This window comes from Puma concolor, chromosome A1, assembly GCF_028749965.1.
Source record: "Puma concolor isolate L17-30 chromosome A1, mPumCon1.1.hap2, whole genome shotgun sequence".
Classification (NCBI taxonomy): domain Eukaryota; kingdom Metazoa; phylum Chordata; class Mammalia; order Carnivora; family Felidae; genus Puma; species Puma concolor.
The window spans coordinates 68,574,605-68,588,578 of NC_141667.1; the positions used below are offsets into that span (position 1 = coordinate 68,574,605).

The following is a 13,974-nucleotide window of genomic DNA, read 5'->3' on the forward strand; positions in this document are numbered from 1 at the left end:
TTATTTATTTCTGAGGCAGAGAGAGACAGAGCCTGAGTGGGGGAGGGTCAGAGAGAGAGGGAGACACAGAATCAGAAGCAGGCTCCAGGCTCTGAGCTGGCTGCACAGAGCCCAATGAGGGGCTCAAACTCACAAACCGTGAGATCATGACCTGAGCCAAAGTCGGTCGCTCAACTGACTGAGCCACCCAGGTGCCCCTTCTTTTTTTTTTTTTTTTTTAGTTTATTTATTTATTTTGAGAGAGAGAGAGAGAGAGCGTGCGAGCAAGTGAAGGGCAGAGAGAGAATCCCAAGCAGGCTCCACATGGTCAGCACGGAACCTGATGCAGACTCGAACCCATGAACTGTGAGATCATTACCTGAGCTGAAGTCAGACACTTAACTGAGACTGAGCCACCCGGACGCCCTGAGAAATGATCTTAAAAAAGTTTAAAATGTTGGAAATTTCTGGGCAGAAGAATGATATTCCAGCCTTAAACAACTGGGAAAAGGAAAGTGGGATGAGGGAGAAGTCAGATTAAAGAAGCAAGGGGCTAAATTGGAAGGAATTGAATTCAAAGGACAAGGGTCATGCTGGGAAAGACCTGAATAAAACATAGAATTCAGAGGTAGGCAATGAGGAAGCATCTATCTTTTGGGTCCCTGTTTGAATTTTGGGGTGAAGTTGTTTTGTATTCATCTGTCGGCCCTAGGTCCTTTCCCTTCTGGAGTGTTCACAAAGGCCTGAGACTTCCAGAGCAGTTCACCAGAAGAACTGGCATCTAGATGAAAGGTTTTACTTAATATGATAAAAGAACATTTCTGGGGATTATTAATAGAGGGATAGTGGTTGTACTTTGCTCTTTTACTCATTTTCTTTCTTTCTTTCTCTTTTTTTTTTTTTTTCTGATTAGGGTAACTATTTGAAAACCATGTAAAACAAGGGCAAAATTACGTCCCCAAAAGATCACTGGAGCTTTCTCCTATGTTTTTTGCAACACAAAAATGAGATTAATTGGAAAATGACAGAATCAAAGATATGTTTCACTTGCTTTAAGCAAAGGCCAGCTTTAATATAGAGCATTTGTATCTTTCATTCGGAAAACAATTATGAGCTGATTTATATATTACAGAATTCAGTTGCTGCTTAAAACCATTAAATTATCCCATTGAATTCCTGCATAGCTCCTTAAGAAATGTGTGAAAGACAAAAACAAGAACATTTAACATTTTAAAGCATACATTATCAGGTGAAACTGTTAATTTCTTGGCAAGGTCCAGATTATTATTTCGTTTAGAGATATATGTTATTATTGTGTTGGAATTGGCAGCAACTTGGACTGAGGCCTTTTATTAAAAAAAAAAAATTAAGAATGGAAGCCTTTTTTCTATGAGAGTGTTGGTTAGCCTTGCATTTGTTTTGGAGATCTAATAGCTACCATATGTTAGACCTATTAAATGAATGATGTAATTTAGGCTGCCTGTTGTCCTGCCAACTGCTCTGTGCTGCCTCCTCATTTTTAGCATGTATTACTCCAATATGTTCATATATCACCCAGCAGTAGCTTCTTATACAATCATGTTAGTCCTTGGGCCTTTAACCCCATTCATCATCATATATAGGCTCTGTCTCCTTCCTTTCAGAATTGAAACTAATGAAAAATAATGGTAAACCTTGGCAAAGAGTGTGCTTCCAGGAGAATAATCAACCCAATATTCTGGCTCATGGATAGAAAACCAAGGGGAGTGTTGATGTTTAAGACAAGAACACAATGTATGATTAAGATAATTCAGGCTTCCCCACGACATGAAAGACAGAAAAATGTTTTCTCTTTTGTGAAACATTAGATGGCACATTTCTCCACCCTAGTGAGCAGGATGATAGAATGAGAATGATCAGAGCAAAAAAGAATAACGTGTTATATACTAAATGCTCTTTGTATGTGCCACCTCTGCTGGCTCTTATCCAGGAAGATAGTAAGTTCAGTCTGGGTATCTCAAGTATTTGTGTAGCTATAACCCATGTATTTTCAATTTTATAAATGGGAAAACAGAGAGCCAAAATTGATTAATGACTTGTTTCAAGTCACCATTTATATATCATTATTTAGTAAAAGGAAGTTTGTAGATATAAAAAAATTACTTTGGGGAAAATCCATTATCAATGATTAGATAAATATAATTGAAATCTATTTCTTACCAGCCTAAATTCACTGTTCTGCAATTATCCTAGGCCTGTTTTTACTAGCGTTTTCCTGGAAGTCCATTAGTGGGACTTTTTTCAGCATTATAAAGGAATCCTAGAATTGCCACTGTGCAGCTTCAAAGACTTTGTATAATGTCTTATGTATTCAAGTGTTAGGACTACTTATTTTAAGTAATAGACTTTCAATATGGCAGATTTCTTTTTTCTACCTTGTATCTTATATTTCAGTGTTCTATGGGGTTTTCTTTTTCTTTAAACCTAGGATTGGAGAGATAATTTTCTTTAATTTACACCTTCTTCATGGTCCAGCAGGACCTAAAATTAATCCTTTCCTTTATGGGGAGTGCATAACAGTTGTACTCTTATGTAACCTGTTGGCTCCCACTTGTCATCTTAATGAACTTCCCCATTTCCTACTGTTTTACAATCTGTCATTTTGGCATCTTAAAACTTCCTGTACTCTTCTTCCTTTGGTAAGTGTATTAGTTTCCTAGGGCTGCCATAACAAAGTACCACAGACTGAGTGGCTTAAGCAACAGAAATTTAATTTCTTACAGTTCCGGAGACTAGAAGTCTGAGATCAAGGTGTGAGCGGGATTACTTCTTTGTGAGGGCCTTGAGGAAAGGATCTGTTACAGGCCTCTCTCTGTGGCTTGTGGATGATAGTCTTCTTCCTGTCTTATCATATTCTTTGTGCCTTCTTCCTGTCTTTCCTTTGTGTGCATGTTTATATCCAAATTTCCTCTTATAAGGACACCAGTCATATTGGACCAGGGCCCAAACTAATGACCTCATTTTAATGTAATTATTTATGCAAAGTAATTTTGGGGGAGGTGGGGATACAAATTTAGCCCATAACAGTGGGAAAGAAAGCACAGAAATATTTAATGCTACATGGCATTTCTGGGGTGTTGAGATTCCGTGGATCCCCGAAATATGGGTCTTAATTATCAGGCAAGAAACATGGATATGTTGCCTAGTAATATTAGTCTTCTAGCAGTCAAAATGCTAACCTGTTAAGACTTATACCCTAGCCTCACTCTCTACATGTCAACAAAACAATGTGGGCTGAGTTAGCACGTGTGAAGGGAATAGAGATCCTAAAACAGGGAGAAAGAGAACCTCCAGAGCTTGGCATGCCAAATGGCAATGGAAATTAGATATTCTTTTCAGGGGTATTTTCATTCAGGTTACAACACATACCTGTAAACCAACACTCACCCATCCCAAAATTTTAGGATGGTATGTATTGAATATGTGCTGTTTTGTGGAAGTCAACAATGTAAATTCTCTCTAGTTTTCAAGTCTTTAAATGTAGATCTCTAAATAATTTAAAAAGATTATATAATAATTTCAAAATTGTTAAACAGTTAAGAACCTATTTCTTTGGAGTCAGTATAAAAAATAGAACTATGGAAAGAATCACATGTTACTAGAAGGCAGAACATATCAGAAGTTCTGTAAATAACTTTTGACTTTCAATGCCATTATTTTCTTCTTGGAACCATAAATTGTGATTGAATTAGAGATAAAAATGTTTTTTTCATCACGACCTAGTGAAAATGATTTAGGAGCAGGCTAGTAAGTGGTTAAATTCTAGAGATGAGAAGTTAGCCTCAGGACTTTTACCAGATTGAATATATGTCTGTCTTCTCTGATTGCCGGGCTTCAAGGTTAATTCTGGGGACAGCCCAGGGAATAAGCACCTGTATGGGGGGAGTAAGGAGTGGAAGGGAGATGTTCCAGCCTCATCCTCCATGGAAACTGACCTGGCCTCTTAAAGTGTCTTTCTGGATTAAGGATGCCAGACTAAGATCTGTTATGAGCTACCTACTTCCCCATATGAGCTACCTACTTCACGTCATTCAGAGGAGGGTATAAGGAGGGAAATGGGGGCACCAAGTAGGTCCACTCAGTTGTTTCTACCAAAGGTTCTCAAAAGGCTGGCATGTCATATACTCATACTTAAAATGCCCCTTAAAAGCATACGTTTGTTTATGCTCCCCCTTTTGCTTCATTAATTCTAGATAAGGATTATTTTACATTTGAAGTGTTTTTAGCAAGGCCTTAGAATTTCCAGTATTAACCCACTTGCTATTCTTTATAAAAGTCACAGTTTTAAAGTTACATTTAATATAGAGTGGGTTTACCTTAGAAACAACAGGGATTACTGTCAAGTGTTTTCTTTCTAAGTGGAGTTTTCTTGAGCTGTTGTAAAGGGCAGTCCTCACTAATATGCTTAAGTCTAGAAATTGCTGTTTTTAACTAATGGGTAAAAACTAGACGACTTATCTCTTTTCTCAGAAAGTATTAGTGACTTCCTGTGGGAGGAAAGAAGTGGGAGAAAACCCTTCCTACACTCTTTAACAGTTTCCTATGTTATTTTCTGTGGCCTAAAGAGAGACGCATCCTGTTCTCCTTTCCCAATTTATCACTTCCTCGCTATACTCAATCCCCACACACCCACAGGGACCAACTCTCACTTCTACTGGTTTCGTTGTGCAGTTCATTTATTTCTATAATCCTTCCAAATGACTCAAAAAAGTGGATGTGTATGTATTCTTAGAAGTGTCATCTCACTTGTTTTTAAATTATAACACCAAATGGAATTTTAATCAACCTTCCAGGTCAGTTAAATAAAAAGTTTGGTTATAAACCAAGAGTTAAAGTTACTGTTAATGTATTGAGTTTTTAGCAGTGGGAAATGATTATAAATGATAATTCTTCATCTTGCAGGTTAGGAAATAGAATGATCTGAAAGCTCTTTCCTGTTGTATCTGTGACATGAGTAGATCGATTCAATATATACATTCTACAGATTCTCAAGAGTCTTTGCTCAAGGGAAGGGCTGGGCTTGTGTGTGTGTGTGTGTGTGTGTGTGTGTGTGTGTGTGTGTGTCCTGTCAGTCCTAAGTAAAGTGGTAGTGGATATCCTGGACTCCTGTATTGACATTTCTGGTTGGACTTTTCTTTGTCTTCTTCCTTTCTCTCTTCCTTTCTTCCTTTCTGTTTTCCTTCTTTCCTTCTTTCCTTCCTTCCTTCCTTCCTTCCTTCCTTCCTTCCTTCCTTCCTTCCTTTTTCTTGTTTCTTTCTTTCTTTCTTTCTTTCTTTCTTTCTTTCTTTCTTTCAAGTTAGGTATATGCTGGAGTCAGTGGCTCAGCTAGGTTATATAGTTTGAGAGGAGAATTGGTAGGATTTAGAAGGAATTTTTTATGAAAGCCTTAGGGGAAGTGTTTAGTTATTTTTTGGAGCAGGGACTAAAGGAATTATCCAGAAGGTAGTGGAAAAACAGGCACTTATTCCTCTAGGTGTTTATATGAGGGTAGAGGGCTGAAAGAAAAATATTTACAGGCATGTTGATTGATCTGGGAGCCAGGTGGAGAGTATTATTAAGGATAGACTGTTTTTGATAAATGGTAACCATCCTCACGATGATAAAAACATGAGAAAGATAGGAGACCAAACGTCTTTCCTTTTTATGGGACCAATAAATATTGCCTTATATTACAATGAATGAAATCATTCAAAGAGAGGATTCCAAAGACATATGCAAATATATTTCCAAAAATAAAGTGGCCGAGTGTAGAAGTAAGAACTTTTTTTTCTTATGTACTTTTTTACTTATTAAAACACAGAATCAGGTGAAGGAGGAACACCCTGACATTCATCTCCTGGGGAATGGTCTCTCTACCCTGCATCCACATGGTGAAGCACTATAGAAGATTCTCCCCATGGGTCAGCTTCTCTCCAGTGCCAGACTCCTCAAAGGTAACCCTGCTGAAGTGTGGTTTCTGTCTTTGAACTTTTCTAGCTTTATGTTTGGAAATTATATATACATATACGTATATACGGATTTATAAATGTATACATAGTATGTACATGTAATCACTTATATATACAAATGATTATATATATAATTTTGCTTTGTATATATTTTTCTAAACACAAGACATTTTGCTAACTGTATTATTTTATAATTTGTATTTTTAAGTTATTAGTAGGTTGTGGAGATGTTCCCATAATAACCCATACCATTTTTTTTTATTTGTATTAATCTTGGTTTAAAAACTGCTAATTGACCCTAAGGAGACTAATAGACTACAGGAGAATGATGTTGAATGATGTGGATATATGTATGAGTGTTAGAAGCAAGAACTTTTAATGTCTGCACTGATCAAGAGGTCAGGGATGTAACCCTAAGATAACTAAATTATCAGTTAGTGCTGGGGTCTGTGTAAAATGACTTGACCTGGTAAAGAACTACTTCCTCAGAGGGATGAGGGAAAGGACAAAAATAATGACTCAGAGAGGCTTTTGAAAAGTGGTGAAGCAAGTGTCATCCATTAAAATTTATTAATAATTTATTAGACTCAATATGTATCTGTTATTTTTTCACTTTAACTGAGCAAGGATGTACTTCCTTGCTTGGACTATGGGAAGAATTTATTGAAGTCTAACATTTCAAACTAGTTTCAACACTCAAAAAGATGTTTTAGTCAAATGAAAAGTGCAGAGAAAAATGAGACTGGGGAGAGGGCTCGATCACACAGCCAGAGCCTTGGAGACCACCTGGAAGACTAAAGGAGTGAGCACAGGTCATTGCAGGGCAGCCTGGGGCCAAGGAGGGGGACTTGGAGTCTAGTGGGAGATGCTATTCCTCACTCTCCTGTCTGGATGAGGGCTAGGAGCCATAAGTCTCTACATGTGATACAAGGTCTATAAATAATGGACCAAAACTTGGGCAATCCGAATATCGGAAGGATAGAGGTTAGAGGACTAGCAAAAGAAGAACAGACTGCCGAGAAACTACACTGAAATTTTTGGCAAAAAGGGGGGGCCGCGAGGCCAAAACCTGACAAGAAATAATGAAGCCAACCTACCGGATCTAATGGCTGTGCAACCTTTATGTGTGTCCAAGACTGTGAATCAGGAGGTGGGTCTGGCATCCAGTGTCACCATAATTGGGATGCAGCCATATCCCAGGCTTAGCCAAGAAGGAATCCCAGGAAGGGAGCATGGAACCTGCAGCCCTCCTTTCCCATCACACTCCCCTGGAATCTAGGGGCATGGCCATTTCGTTAGCATACTTGAAAGTGGAATTTTTCAGGATTGTATTTGTTTAGACTTGTGAAAAATTGTTGGAAAGAAAAAAGTGTCATTTGCTTGTTTCAGAGACAGGAAATGTGGGAGAAACTGGGTGGGAGAGGGTGTGCGTATTGAACTCTAGGAAGAATCAAGAGAAAGAAGTGTCTGTAGCAGTGATTCTCCATGTGGCATTGAAGTATTTTGCCCCCAGAACATTTGGCGGTATATGGAGACTTTTTTAATTGTTGGGACTGTAGGAGAGCATGCTACTGACATTTAGTGGGGAGAGGCCAGGGAGGCTCCTAAGCACCCTACAATGCACAGGAAGTCCCACCGCCACGGCAACAAAAAGTATTTGGTTCAATATGACAATAGTGCAGAAGCTGGGAAACCTTGGTTTAGAGGCAAGTAGATGGCTCAGCTGAAACAGAGGAGGTGAATGGGTCTTAGCACCACCAGGCCTGATGCAGGAAAGGGCTGAACGGAGGTCCTGTGGGTGGGAAACTGCTAGAAAGCACACAGTGTCTGCAGGGTGGGAGTGGGATGGGGTGCAATGGAGTGAGGAGTATTTGCAGAAATGTCTTTCATTCCTTAACAATGTATCTGGCAGAGACACCAACATCTGTTACTTTCGAGGGGGAGTTAATTTTGTCCCAGTTTGTTTTTTTTTTTTTTTAATTTTTTTTCCCAACGTTTATTTATTTTTAGGACAGAGAGAGACAGAGCATGAACGGGGGAGGGGCAGAGAGAGAGGGAGACACAGAATCGGAAACAGGCTCCAGGCTCTGAGCCATCAGCCCAGGGCCTGACGCGGGGCTCGAACTCCCGGACCGCGAGATCGTGACCTGGCTGAAGTCGGACGCTTAACCGACTGCGCCACCCAGGCGCTCCATATCCCAGTTTGTTTTCTAAAGGGACCTGTGGTCAAAACATGTCTTGCCTACTTGTGCTCACTATTTACCTTCAAGCCAGAAGGAGAAAATAAGATCTACTTTCTCTTTTTGGTCTCCTCTACCATGAGAAAATTCTTCCCTTGACATCACTGCTTCCTTGAGTTATCATCCGGTTTTCTATTTCCTTTAATGGCCAGTGAGTAGATTATATTTTGTGCCTCCATCTTCTTTTTACACAGCCTATACTGCCTGTTATATTTGACTGAATCTATGCAGTGAAAGCTCATCAGTGCCCTCCATCTTACTCTACTCAGAGTCCTTATTGTGTCTGCTTCTCTCCAACTATCGACACTGTTGTCTACACTTTTCTTGAAATTTTTTTTCTTCCTTTAGTTTTCTAGACCCTTCTGGCTCCTCTTTTTCATCCCAAAATCTTTCTCTTGCCCCTTTTCTAGCTAAGTAGCTACTCCTGGTCTTTGCAGCTGTATTCTCTGTCTTACTCTTTAATATATTTTCCTGGTGATGTCACTCCATCAACTCACTGTGGATGAGTTGTAATTTTTTTCTCTTAGGTCATCAGTCTTGTTTGATCTTTTAAGTTACAGATACTTACTGTCAACCAACTAGACAACTCCACTTTACTTCTATGCTGTGATCTCAAATGTTTGAGTAAAAATTGATCATATTCTCTGTTATCAATTAGGAAGTTGTCTGATGCCTTTAAGATGTCCCCAGGGAAAAACTCATCTGACCTATCTCTGATTTGCTTCTTTGGTGCCTACTTTTCCCTGTATCTCCTGAATCAGCTTTTCTCAAGACTTTGGACTTCTGCTCCAGTGAGAAGATTCATTTTTCTCTGGAAATTGAACACTCATTACTCACCATGTTACTTATCTACTAAGATTCCAGTTTACTGACCCTATATCTACCTCATTTCACCCTTACCAAGTATATTGTAGACGAAATTTCCACTTTAATTAGCTTGGATTTCAGAGTCTCCCACTGATGTGCCAGGTTCACAACTCTTATACGTTCATTCTTTATCCTTCCACTTAAACCTTGCTACACTCTTTCTCATATATAATATTGGTATTTAGGTAAGAGTCTTCACTTCCTTGGGTCAATGAGTAGAAATTATGGCAATTTCTGGCTCTGAAGTAGAAGCCAGTGGGAAAAATTTGGGAGGGAGGGCAAGGAGGTCTTTTGGAACTTTTAAAATCACATGATGATGGCAGCTTCCACAGGTAAGCTTGGCCCTGGCATACTTAATTCCTCTTCTGTTTAAAGCTTCCTGCTTCATATGGCAATTACCACCCCACAGAGCAGGAACAGTGGGGTCTTGAGAGCCTGTCAATAAGAGTGAAAGAAAAGGATATGAGAAGGGGAGAAGTAGAAGGAAATTAAACTGACTTCCAGGGTTTCCTTGTTCTAGCTATCATGCTCATAATTTAATAAGCCTGATGTACTTTACTTTAAATACAGTTTTGAAAATTTGCATGAAATGAATTTCTGCAAATAAAGTGCTATTTCAGACATACTATTTAAAATTCACTCTGGTAAATTTCATTAAGTTGGAAAGAGTGCTTAAAAAATAATCACACTTTCATTTCATAGAAGCTATGCCTTTTAATATCAGGTTTGTTTGCATTTATTCCACATTTGATTTTGTAATCACATGTCCAGGAAAATAATTTCTTTTCTTCCACTGGTCAATAGCTATATTAAAATTGCTTACCTGAGGCTGGCCCAAAGAGAATTTTAAAAATCTGATCTTTCTTCTGCTTACTTTTCCCTGTCTTGAAAGCTAGGCTGAGCAATGTAAGCTAAAATAGTACCCTGTTGCCCAAATCAGGCATACTACACCAAATCCTTAGCAGGTTTTCCTTTCTCTTTATGGTGTTACATTTTATTCTTTTGCCATGCAGATTTTTCTTTTCTACTCAGAGAAAATAAAATTATTGGAGGTTTTTTTTTGTTTGTTTTTATTTTTTACATTTCTAAAGGTAAAAAGGGAGATTACTAATGTTAATGAGTAAGATGTGTTACTATATTTAGGTTACACTAGGTAGGCACTTACCTTGGTGTTTTAATTCACAAAGGAAGATATGAACAAGATCAGAAATTCCTATAATTTGGGAAGACATATAATTTCTGTTTTTCCTAGTATTGTAGCTATATTTTCTGTAATATTACTTATGGGAGAAAAATCAAGCTAGGGTTTACTAGTCATTGACAGTGTTGAGTGAGTATTCATTGAAGTTGGCAGAAAAGTTCAGTAAAGATATCTAAAACATCCATAGTCATTCATCTTAACTGAAATCTTTATAGAACTTCAGACTAGATCCTGTTGTTTCTGTGGGTTGATAGTTGGCAGGAAAAAAAAGCCCACCACATTTCATCCAACAATGCAAAAATTAGAGGGCTTTTTGTTTGATTTGTTTGTTTTCTATTTCTGTGGCACACCGCTGTTGGAGATAACATTTTATCCAACTTGAAAAGTGCTATTTATAAGGTAGGTGAAATTCTATTACTGCCAATTTATAGAAGCATGAATTTCATAATGGCAAAAGCAAAGCCGAATGTAGCCAGCAGGTAGCCCTGTTTTCTGATTGTTTCATCTTGCAGAAAATGTCACCAAAGTGTAATTTGCTATTTTGCTTAGAAATTATATGGTGTGCCTAGGTAAAGTCCACAGAGTACAACATAAGGGCTTGAAATAAATCCCCAGGGCCTGAGGAAAAAATGAAAGGAAATTCCATGTTGCATTGAAAATCATCAGGATTTGTTTATTCCTTTATTTTTAAATTAATATGATATAGCACATCTTCAGTTGCATAATAGAGATACCGGTTATTTTCACATGGGATTTTTTTTTTTCTGATGTAAAAAATCCAACCCCCCAGTTTCAGAACTATCCTCTTCAGGTCTGCCTGAAAACATGTGTGGGTAATTGTTTGCCAAGTACTGCCAGGTTTCCACCTTTCTCTCCCATGTAGTCCATTCTCCTTACAGAACTCCAGATAATCTCTAAGAACTTAAATCAGATCATATCTTCCTGCTTAAAAATCCTTCAATGGAATTTTTTTGCCATTCAACATAGAATGAGAGCCATACTCCATAGCATTTGCTACAGTACTCCACACCAGCAGTTCTTCTGCATTTTGGTCTCAGCACCTGTTTACACTCCTAAACATTGTTGAGGATCCTCAAAAGACTTTGTTTATGTGAGTTATAGCTGTTTATATTTATTATATTAGAAATTTAAACAAAATTTAAACATATTTATTAATTCATTTAAAGACAATAATGCATGTTACCCGACATTTTAATTAAAACTGTATTTTTAAAAACAAAAATTATTAAAAAGAATGGCATTGCTTTATAGTTTTGCAAATTTATTTAATGTTTGGTTTAAAAGGAGCTAGCTGGATTCTCATATCTACCTTTTCATTTAACTTATTATAATAGCACTTATACTTCGCCTCGAATGCAAAGGCCCACTTTGCTCCGGTCTCTGCAGAGAGGTCTTCCTTTTCCATTCACTTATGCAGTCACCCTGTGTCCCGTTACTTTGTTTGACTTTCTCCATAGCATTTAAAATTATGTGAAATTATATTATCTATGTCTGTGTTTATTATCCATCTCTACCCACTCAGTTGTAAGCTCTACTTAGGTAAGGACCTTGTTTGTGTTATAAACCATTGTGTAATAGTTCTCAGTTGTTGCTTAACGAATTAACCCCATATGTAGCAGCTTAAAACAGCACACATTTATTACCTTACAGTTTCTGTGGGTTCGAAATTTATGTGTGGTGTAGCTGGGTGTCTCTGGCTCAGGATCTCTCCTGAGGTTGGGCTGAAGGATCTCTCAAGCTCACTCCTGTGGTAGTTGGCAGATCTAGGTGATCTACTTCCAGGCTAATTTATATGGGCCTGGCTGCCTCCTTACATGGCTGGTGGCTTTCCCTAAGGTGACTGATGAGAGAGAGAGAGAGAGAGGGCGAGAGAGAGGGAGAGAGAGAGAATCCAAGACAGAAGCCACAGTATCCTTATGGCCTAATCTCGGAAGTGACATCCAATCACTTTTGTCATTTCTGTTCATTAGAAGGGAGTCACTAGGTCTAGATCATACTCAAGGGGAGGGGATTACACAGGATGAATAACTGGAGGTGTAGGGATCACCAGGGGCTGAGAGGCTTTTACCATCAACTGTAGCCTCAGGGTCTAAGCATAATGTCTGGTATAGTACATAGTAGGTACTCAGTAAATACTTGTTTAACGAGCATTGTGTCCAGAAAGTACTCAGTAATATGCTTGTTGGCAGAGGTTTTAGCTTTGTTTTCCAAGCAGAAAAGGGATTATTTACCTTATACAGCTTTTAAAATCCATGCTATTATTCATGGCTTCTCTAGTGTATTGTATTATTTAGGTAGTTGGTATAAGCCTAATAGAAAGATAAATATTAAATTTCTTCTGTGGGATAAGAAGACTTGTTGATGGTGCCTTCTGGGGCTTAAAGTGAGAAACTGAGTGAATATATTAGTTTGGAACTGTGATGTGTTCCTGCCCATTAATACCTGTTTTGCTCATTCTTCTTACATAAAATTTTTATTATCTAGAGAGATTGTGCTCTTGTAAGGCCATTGCTCTCTTCTGGTATCTTTGGCTTCTCTAGAGTAAGGAACACACTGAATTATGTTGACCATATTTGTTCTAAGATGTAGTAAATTCTAAGATGTTAGTAAATTCACTAACTTTGTCCATGGACAATTGTAATCATTTTCTAAATAAATGTACTATGCTTAATTAATTTATTTACCACATAGAATGGCTTTAGAATATCTTCATATATCTCTCTACTGTACTATAGTACTATATTAGGTCTTTTGAAGGAAATTATAGCTAGCCTTCACTTTTAGTGATGGTATAATAGCATTGTTTTTAAACTTGTTTCCAGAGCTATGTATATTGGTCATATGTTAGTATGAGTCAACTTTTAAAATTGTTTTTATGACACTCAGTTGGACCTATGACAACAAAGTTATGGTAATTTCAACGAAACGTGGGAATGGAGCAGGAGATACCTTTACAGAATTAGGAATAGGCCTGGGCTAGCTATCTGGTCAATAAAGGGGTGATCTAACAGCAGTGTAAACCTGTAAAAGGCGAGTTTCTAAATCAGTTAAGGAGAAAGAGGCTGGAGTATTCCAGAGTCCAAATGCATTGATTTTACTATTTTGCATAGGATTTTTCAAGTGTGGATGACATCTATGGATGTCACAGATGGAGATTTTTCCCAACAGTGTTCTTGTGAGGTTGGGGCCATGTCTCAAGTTTCCTCTCAGTGCCCTAAGATGGAGTGAGATGATTAAAAGACACAGATTCTGATGTCAGACCAATCTGGGTTTACTCTGCCCTGTCATTCTCTGTGGTAAGTGAAGGAAATAATTTCTATACCTTAGGATTGTTATAAAGATTTTGTGGGAACGGTGCCTGGGTGGCTCAGTCGATCAAGCTTCTGACTTGGGCTCAGGTCATGATCTCTTCGTTGGTGAGTTCGAGCGCCACATCAGGCTGCACTGACAGCATGGAGCCTGCTCGAGATTCTCTTTCTTCCCCTCTCTCGGTCCTTCCCTGACTCGTGCTTTCTCTCTCTCTCAAAATAAATAAGTAAGTAAGTAAGTAAATAAATAAATAAACTTAAAAAAAAAAAAAGATTTTGTGGGAAAGTACATGTAAAACAAATGCCTGACATATATGTTGAGTGTTCAATATCTTTAGCTCTCTTTCTTCAGCTGAAATTTATCAGAACAC

At 38.1% G+C, this 13,974-nt stretch overlaps 1 long non-coding RNA gene across 3 annotated transcripts in view; it reads left to right on the plus strand.

Moving 5' to 3' along the window:
• The window catches only part of LOC147584221 (uncharacterized), a 198,412-nt gene that overhangs the window by 33,903 nt on the left and 150,535 nt on the right, over positions 1-13,974 (plus strand). For all 3 annotated transcript variants that reach the window (XR_015243034.1, XR_015243006.1, XR_015243030.1), the window contains one exon: positions 5,819-5,951. This is a non-coding gene — a long non-coding RNA (uncharacterized LOC147584221). The remainder of the gene's footprint in view (positions 1-5,818; positions 5,952-13,974) is intronic.